This window comes from Otolemur garnettii, unplaced genomic scaffold, assembly GCF_000181295.1.
Source record: "Otolemur garnettii isolate 467f Iridium unplaced genomic scaffold, OtoGar3 scaffold00004, whole genome shotgun sequence".
Classification (NCBI taxonomy): Eukaryota; Metazoa; Chordata; class Mammalia; order Primates; family Galagidae; genus Otolemur; species Otolemur garnettii.
In genome coordinates this window covers 4,398,689-4,408,050 of record NW_003852399.1, presented here as the reverse complement: position 1 = coordinate 4,408,050, position 9,362 = coordinate 4,398,689, and the positions used below count along the sequence as shown (strand labels likewise).

Here is a 9,362-nt window from a genome sequence, read left to right as displayed (position 1 = left end):
CAGGCCCCAAATTACTAGCTGTCTCATCCCTCCCTGCTGCTCACATAATGCACAGTAGGCTTGCTGGTGACTGGTGCTGTCTTCTACCATCAGGCAGGTCTGCTTTTCAGCCGGACATGTGGGTACAGCTGCCAAAAGGTTTCCAGAGTGGTTGGTAAATAACTGAATCCTCACCCCCTGTGATCCAGCCAGGTAAGGGTTAACTCTCCGCAGCCTGGGGGCCTCTGAGAGACGCTGATTCAGAGTGACCCTGTTTGGTTTGCTCCCTCTGTCCAGTCAGTAAATATTTTCCCTCTTGCTCCTGGTGCCAGGCACTGACCTCGGGGCTGTTCACCCATTCTATCTGACTCCAATCAGTTCTTCTGGGTACTTATCCCTGTTTTCCAAAGCATGAAGCAAAGGTTACTTATTACACGACTTGTAATAGTAATGCAGAGGGGAGTCTGTCTGGCTCCCAGGGTGACGCTCCTGTCATCATGTGTCTTGGCTTTCCTTGGCTCACATTCCCTCTCTAAAAATATTTGTATGCTCTGCTTCATGATTTTCAGAAAGTTTTTCACCAGCTCTGTAGTTCTGGTTTGTCTCAACTTCAATAGTTTCAAGAGAAGGGCAGAGTTATCAACTCTGGGAATAATTAACGAGTTGAGTTTGATCCTTGGTTTAAAATTGACCACTGAATTTGGTTATTTGCCCTGAACAAAAAGTCAAGGAAAATTTCTCTACATGGGCACTTTTCAATGCCGGAATAGGTGGAGAAGCCATAGGAATCTGTCTAAACCTTGCTCTATTTCCCCTCTGATGGGTGACGTCCCCTGCCCAAGGGTACAATTGGCGGAACCAAGCTTGGAATCAAGGACTCTGACTCCAAGGAGATTCAGAATGCTTTTTGAAATTGAACAGTCTCAGGTGTGAGTCATTTTGACCTTGCAAAAAGTTACCTAATTCCCTCCCTCAGCTTCCTCTGTCATTTGTGATGGAGGTGATCGAGATTGTAGGTACTGAGCTAATAACTGGAAGCAATGGTAACATTTTCCTGCCGTCATCAACCAAAGGTCGGTACAGAGAGCTGCGGCAGGGTGCCAAGGCCCAGTTCTGTGGCCATGTACAGCTTAGCTGGATTGTGGGGATATCCACAGAGTCCCCCGGGAGAAGCTGGGTGGTCAGTGAGTGCGGTGCTATGGTGATGACAGGTAGGCTACAGGGAAGCGCAAGTTACAACTGGCATGGCTGCGTTCCCACCGTTTAACAACTGGTTCAGCAGCACAAATGACTAAAGGGTAAATCTGGCTTCTCTGCAAGTGTGTTTGCATTTATAGGGGAATTTACTCTGGGCTTGGTACTGTAGGTGTCTACGGGGTATTATAACAAGTTACCATAGACTGGGTGGTTTATGAAAAATTGGAAATTTATTTCTCACAGTTCTAGAGGCGAGAAGTCTGAGATCAGGATGCCGGCACAGTCAGTTCCTGGTGAGGGCCCTCTTCTGAGTTACAGACTGCCAACTTCTAGATGTACCTTCCATCTTCGTATATAGAAAGAAGGCAAAGGAGCTGTATGAGTTCCTTGCTTTTTCTTTTTCTTTCCTTTTTTTATTTTATTTTTTTAAGAGACAAGATCTTGCACTATCACCCAGAATGGTGTGCAGTGGTGTGATCATAGTTCACTGTAACCTCGATTTCCTGGGCTCAAGCAATCCTCCCACTTCAGCTTCCCACAGTGTTGGGATTACAGGCATGAGCCACCATGCCCAGCCTCTCTGGGTTCCTTTTATAAAGGCATTCATCCTGAGCAGCACCTGTGGATCTGTGGGGAGGGCACTGGCCCCATATACCAAGGGTGGCAGGTTCAAACCCAGCCCTGGCCAAACTGCAACAAAAAACAGCCAGACTTTGTGGCTGGTGCTTATAGTCCCAGCTACTTGGGAGGCTGAGGCAAGAGAATCGCCTTAGCCCAGGGGTTGGAGGTTACTGTGAGCTATGACGCCACAGCACTCTACCGAGGGTGATAAAGTGAGACTCTGTCTCTGAAAAATAAATAAATAAATAAATATAGGCATCAATCCCATTCATGAGGGCTCTACCCTCATGACTTAATTACCTCCCAAAGGCAACACCTCTGAATATTTTCACATTGGGAGTTAGGATTTCAAGATATGAATTTTGGAGCTGCAAAATACTCAGTCCACCGCAGTGGCTAAACCCTCTCTCACATGATTCTATGTCTTCACAGTCAGTTATGAGGATATGACTTCGGGACCATTTTTCAGATGAAGGACTGGCATCTCCCAAAGTTATAGCAGTTGGCAAGTGGGGGAACCCTGACCTGAAACTGAGCCAAGCAATGAGAGGGCCAGAGTCTTACCTTCAATGTGAGAGAGAAGGAAATTCTGAGCAACAGTTGTAAACTGAAGCTGAGAACTTGGGTAGGAAAGGAAAAATAAGAATGCTATGCTGTAGGAGAATTCAAAGGGGGAATAAAAAGTGCCTCAAAAGACCGAATCTTAGGGCAAAAATGGCATGAAAAGCATTTACCCCATTTGTACTTTACAAATGGAATAAAATATTTAACAAGAGATGAATTGGTATAAAGGGTAGACAGAGGTTCTCTGCACTGCTTATTCAACCAAGTTTGGAAGAATACACAAACAGAGTTTAAAACAAAATAAAGCCCTTTGCAACAGAAGTCCAAGTTCTGCGTCATTCCTCCGTTGGGCTGGCTGTTCAATCACTTGTCCTCATCGATTCGTTACTCAGAGTAAGAGAAGCCACCGAAGTAAATTGAAGTCTGGAAGTATAATGTTCCCCCCTCTCCAACTTTCAGCACCACTGTGGAAATCTGAAGGGGAGCCTTTGGGATTCTAGGACTTGGGACATGTTTTCAGATGTAATGGGTGTAATTGCTGGAAGAAACTGCAATGCTGCAGGAGCCCGGGAGTCGGATAACCAAAAATGGAAACACAGTTATGCTGATGTGCTGATGATTACATGAAACAGCACTGGTTAAGTTCCAAGTAGCGAGCATAGAGCACATGCTCAAGAAACGTTTTATTTCCCCTTCTCTGAGGTTCAATGTCTACAATGATTCAAAGAGGATAGTAATAATTCCTCAAGAAGAGGGTACAAACATCAAATGCAATAACTTGTGAAACTTGATTTGGAAACACATCATTTTACAAATGAACGTTGTCTTTACTGCTGAAGATGGCTGGAGTGGCCCAAATGTGCTCTCTTTCCTGACCCCGTTATACACTTGAAATGTGTCATACTCTCTATATAGCTCTCGAGTAACTTCTGGCTCTTTAATCCAACCATTCCAATAAGGACACATCTATTGAGGCAGGATTTCCACCTGCAAACAAAGTGAGCATTTTTCTAATACGCCTCACCCAGGGCCTATTAGAATCACTCTTGATTCCTTCATTTCTTTCACTGTCCCTCTCAGAGTCCATCTGCAAGTCTATTTACGGAATGGATCTCACTTCTATCTCCTTTATTTCCCTTCTATCCCAGTCCTAGCTACCATTATCTGTCCTAGAGAGGCTTGCAAAACCCCTCTTTTCCAATTTTAATCCTCCTGCCCCCCAAACCCCACTCCCCATACAGCAGCTAGAGTGAGCATTTAAAGTTACAGACACAGTTGTAGCCCTGTACAAAACTTTTTAATTTTATTTAAAACAAAATTTTAAATTTATTTGCATTTAAAATAAAACTCAGACTTTCCCATATAACCCAAAGACCTATATGAGGTGACCCTCAGCTGCATTCATTCGCCAACAAATATGTATCGAGGATGTAAAAAGTGTTGGAGATTTTAAAGAAAATAAAAGAAAGAAAAGGTAGACATCTCCGCTCCCATGGAACATGTCAGTACAGCGTTTTCTTACCTTTTTAACTTCAACCCACAGAAATGCACTTTACACCCTGTCCCAGCCCACACAGAGGTATTTGTAAAGCAAACAAACAAACAAAAAATCATTAAGAAGAAACTTGCCCTAGTACATATAATAAAATAATATTGCAAAGTAAGTTTAATCCAGTTGGATCCTTGCTAAAGGTCCTTGCGATACACTTTTAACACTTTCTTATCCAATTTTATACCAAAAAAAAGGAATTTAGTTACGAGGATCTACATGGATTTTCTCCACTACGCACAGTGCCCTGCAGTAGGAACAATTCTGCTGTAGACAGGCCTCCTGGGACTGGTTTTGTGGCCACAGAAGAGCCACTGTGAGAAGCTTCACCATCAGGTAAGTCGATTTGCTGGAATGCACCCTGGCAAAGCATGGCATGTGGAAGAATCTCCCCATGTGCTCAGCTTTTTTGGGAACTGTACGTTCCCATCTCCACTTCATTTCTTGTCCTGGAGCACACACCCTCTCCACCTTCCTGGTGCTCCTTTTGCACCATAGACTTCTTAGCCTGAAGATCACGTGCATGAAGCCTGCCCCTCAGAGAAACGACTAAGTGACTATGTTTTAAACCACTGCTTACTTCTCTGAGTCTCTGTGTTACATGTATGATATTTTCTTATTGGTTCGTTTCTGCTCTCTCCACTGGCATAGGTAGTTCTTAGGAAAGTGGGGTCTCTGCCAGCCTTTCTCACAGTTCTGACCCAGCACTTAACATCATAGCTGACAAATAGGAGGTGTTCAAGAAATATTTGTTTTAACCTGGATGAAGTTGAAACACTTTCTTCTTAGTAAACTATTGCAAGAATGGAAAAACAAGTATCCAATGTACTCAATTCTAATGTGAAGCCGGGAGACAAACTAATACATGCCCACATCAGAAAAAAACTCAATTCAATTCAAGATGGGGGAGGGGGAAGGGAAGGGGATGGGTGAGCTTCCACTTAAGGGGCACAATGTAAGGGTATATGGCACACCTGGGTATGGACCACAACTACAACAGGCATCCTAACAAATACAAACATCATAACTAATTGTGCCTTCACACTAATTTGAAGTAAAAAAAGAAAAAGAAAAAATTTTAAAAAGAAAAAAAAAACCACTTGTTTGAGACATGAGTGGTCTGGAGAGTAAGCCCTTGCCAGAGTCATCCAGCAGGCAGATATAATCAAAATGAAAGATTTCCCCCTTAAGAAAATAGTGGATTTGGAGTTGGAGGTTCTGGGTTCCAGGACAAGCTCAACCCTACTGGCCTCCTGTCTATAGTGGGCTCAGCTGTGGTCCCCAAAATGGATGTGTCGAAGTCCTTTCTCCAGTAGTATCTCAGAATGTGACTGTGTCCAGAGGTAGCATCCTTAAAGAAGTAACTGAGGTTAAACGAGGTCATCGGGCTGGGCACTAATGAGTGTCCTTGTGAGAGGAAAACACGTGGACACAGACATGGACAGACGGAAAGCCAAGCCAAGACGGGACAAGATGACCGTCCACAAGCCAAAGAAAGAGACCTCGGAAGAACCCAGCCCTGCCCACCCCTCCATCTCAGACTTTCCAGCCTCCAAACTGTGAGAAAATAATTTGCTGTTGTTTAAGCTCCTCAGTCTGTGGTACTGTGATATGAAAACCCAGCAGACGGAAACACCCACCTTGGGTGAATCAGGGAGCATCTCTCTCCCTCTCGGTTTTCACTTGTTATAAGAGGATAGCATTCTACCCAGGAGTTAATCTGTACAAAAGCACCAGCGTGAATCCAGGCATACAACAGTATCTTAATATATGTTCACTTTTCCCACAAAATGTTTCTCTACTACTAACTTAAAAATAGGTGCAAATGTTCACGAGTCCATTAAAACCTGTAAAATCAGGGTGAGCAATACCTAAGGTTGACTCTGCCTTTTTCTTCTTCATATTCCCAGGACTCAGGACAGTAGAGGGTTTAGCGAAGGCGAATTGAGTTCCTAGAATCACAAGGGGAAAATATCACTGATCTTATTTCCATGAAGCAACTGGATTCACAGCTCAAACTCCCAGGTGTCCTTAGTCTGTCTTGATTTCTTCCCCATCTTACGCCAAACCAAGGTTTTGAAAAGGTCTCTGTGTTTCTGGTCACCGTCAGGTCTCACAGCCCTGCAGTTTCCTATCTCTTTCTAAGGGGACTAAGGAATCTTTGGCAAAGCAGAGAACTCTGTACCTAGGATGTGTCTCCTGGGCCCCATGGAGCCACTCTCTGTGTGGCCTTGCTATATCCTGAAGGGCCTGCCAAGAAGTCCCAGGGCCGGTCCACACTATGTCCATACCCTTGGGTTCTCTCTGTCCCCAGCCACAAAGAATGTCATGTCTCCTCCCAGCTTGAGCTTCTCAGGGAAATCTCCGCACCCTCGATGGCTCCAGAGCACACTGGTCTGTTCGGGGTCCTATAGGAGACAGAGGAAGCACTTGACAACACATTTTCACCAACTGACAGCATCGCTTTGGACAAACCTTTACTTTTAATGCCCGTAATATCTTTAGCCATTTCTCCTATCTCTGCACACCATCCCCTACCCCTGGCATGGGTTTTGTGATTTCTTAAGTGCCCTGAGGATACTTTCGTAGTCATTGACTCTCAGTGGACTAGTTCAGCCATTTGCAGATAAACAAAGACAAAGGGGGCACCTGAAACAGTTGCCAGATCCTTGCTGTGAAACTCTAAGGTTGGCAGATTTAGCAAATGAAAATACAAGATGCCGTATCTGGGGCACATATGAACTAAAAGAAATGTATTCATTGCTTATTCAAATTTTGCTGGGTGTCCTGTGTTTTATCTGACAGTCCTAACTTAACTCCATCAGGAAGTCTCTTCGGCAGTGCTTCTCAAACGTCAATTCCATCAGGATCATCCAGAGGGCGTGTTCAACCAGATGGCTGGTGCCCAGCCCCAGAGTCTGTGACTAAGTCTGGGGTGGGCCTGAGAATGTGGTTTTCTAACACGTTCTCAGGGGATGTTGATATTGCTGGTACAGAAGCCCCACTTTGAGAACAACCATATCAGGAAACAGGCAAAGGATTAATTTCACGTGAGCTTCAGAAGTTATACAACCTCTCTTTGCTTCCATTGTACTAACTGGAAGATAAAGAGATTAAGAATAAATACCTCAACCTACTAGGAGCCTTCTGCAGGTTTAAGAGCGTTATATATAGCAACTCTTTGCCGTGGGGCCTTGTACTCTCATCTGCTATGTAAGTGTAAACTTTTTCTTACCATTAACATCATCATTCCCTCCTGCTTCAAATTTAAAAAAACTAACAAAATTCTGCTTTTCATTGATCTCGATAGGGATCATTCAGAGTGGCCAAGAAAATGTTAAAATGATACTAGAGTGTCTTCAGTTTAAGAAAACAGGAAACATTACATATTAAAAACATTCATTGAAACTAAAATAGCAAAAAGTAATGGGGTAACTTCTGTGAAAAACAGTTTGGTAGTCCTTCACAAAGTTAACACAAAATTATGAAATAATCCAGAAATTTCACTTCTAAGTCAATTCTCAAAAGAACGTCAAACAGGGACTCAAATAGATACTCATATGCCAATGTTTATAAAATAACCAAAAGGTAGAAACAACCCAAAGGTCCGTGAACAAAAGAATGGATAAACAAAATGTGGTATAAATTATATAATAGAATATTATTCAGTCACAGAAGGAGTGAAATACTAATGCATGGTTTGGATAAACCTTGAAAACAAGTTTTCAAACAAAGTGAAAGCAGCAAGAAACAAAAGGCCATGTGTAACATAATCCCACTTGTGAAACATACTCAGAATAGGCAAACCCAGGGGGACAAAAGCAGATTAGTGTTTGGGAGGAATGGGACCAGGAATGGGGAGTGACTATTTTATGGGTAGGGGTTTCCCATTTCTGGAGATGAAAAAGATCCAGGACTAAGGCAGGTGGATTGTCTGAGCTCACAGTTTCGAGACCAGCCTGAGCTGGAGTGAGACCTCCTCTCTAAAGTAGCGAGGCATTGGGTGGCGCTCATAATTCAGTGGTTACGGCGCCTGCCACATACACCTAGGCTGGTGGGTTCGAACCTGTCCAGGCCAGCTAAACAACGACAAATGCAACAAAAAAATACCCAGGCATTATGGCGGGAGCCTGTAGTCCCAGCTACTTCGGAGGCTGAGGCAAGAGAATTGCTTGAGCCCAAGAGTTAGAGGTTGCTGGGAGCTGTGATGCCATGGCACTCTAGCCAAAGCGACAAAGTAAGAATCTGTATAAAAAAAGATCTAGAACTAGATAATGATGAGGTTGCACAACACTGTGAATATACGTAATGTCAGAGAATTGGACGCTTTAAAATGCTTGCAATGATACATTTTATGTTACATGCATTGTACACCAATTAAAAAAAATAAGTCAAAAATAATCCTCCAAAACTAGGAAGACTGGGCTTTTGTTATCTGGATATAGGAGTATCCAAAAGAGGCAAGAAAATTAAATATTACATTATCTCTTCTGTGCCACATGACTTAGCCCAGGTGCACAGTTAAGATCTGAAGTTTGGCTGCATTCCGTATGTGCCTGTATTGATCTCTCTCGTGGGTACCACAGACATGCAGGACTGTGGAGACTTAACTGCAGTGAACTCTTCGGCGCCTCCACTTTCTCAAAGGAAAATCAGGTTTCGTCATATCCCTATTTTAAGAAGTAGGTATTTGTAAGCACACTGTAGGCTCCTAATACTTGTGAGTCTTTATGAGCACAATAGGCGCTCAGCAGGTGTTTGTGCACCAGCTTTAGGAGAAAACATATTGTAGAGCAGCTACATTAGATCCCTGGGGCTGCTGAAGCAAATTACCACGAACTAGTGGATGTCAACATCAAATGTTGTACCTTACAGTTGTAGGGGTCAGAAGTCTGCCACAGGTCTCACTGGGCTAAGATCAAGGTGCCGGCAGAGCTGCACTCCTTGGATGGCTCTGGAGGAGACCTGTTTCTGTGCTCTTTCCAGCTTCTAGAAGCCACCTGCACTCCTTGGCTCAGGGCTCCTTCTTCCTCCTTCACAGCCAGCCCCGCAGCATCGTCTGATCTTGTTGCAATATCGTTCACAATAACCAAAAGGTGGAAACAATCCAGGTGTCTCTCAGTGAGTGACGAATGGATAAACAAAATGTGGACCACACATACAGGGGGATAATATTCGGCCACAGATAGGAATGAAATACTGATCCATGCCATAATTTGCATAACCTTGAAAACCCCACGCAAAGTGAAAGCAGCCAGGACCCTCATCCTCCTGTCTCCCTCTTATAAAAACACTTGAGATTATGGGCGGCACCTGTGGCTCAAAGGAGTTGGCCGCTGGCCCCATATGCTGGAGGGGGTGGGTTCAAACCCAGCCCTGGCCACAAAATGCCAAAAAAAAAAAGAAAAAATTATAGGATTGGCTTAGTTTTTAAGTTTTGGTACAATGTCTG

At 43.7% G+C, this 9,362-nt stretch overlaps 1 protein-coding gene across 1 annotated transcript in view; it reads right to left on the bottom strand.

Moving 5' to 3' along the window:
- Window positions 1–1,427: 1,427 nt before the first annotated feature.
- Window positions 1,428–9,362, bottom strand: part of FAM84B (family with sequence similarity 84 member B) — a 23,581-nt gene continuing 15,646 nt past the window's right edge. The window contains exon 3 of the transcript XR_002775206.1: window positions 1,428–1,522. The gene's annotated coding sequence lies outside the window, so the exon portion shown is untranslated. The remainder of the gene's footprint in view (window positions 1,523–9,362) is intronic.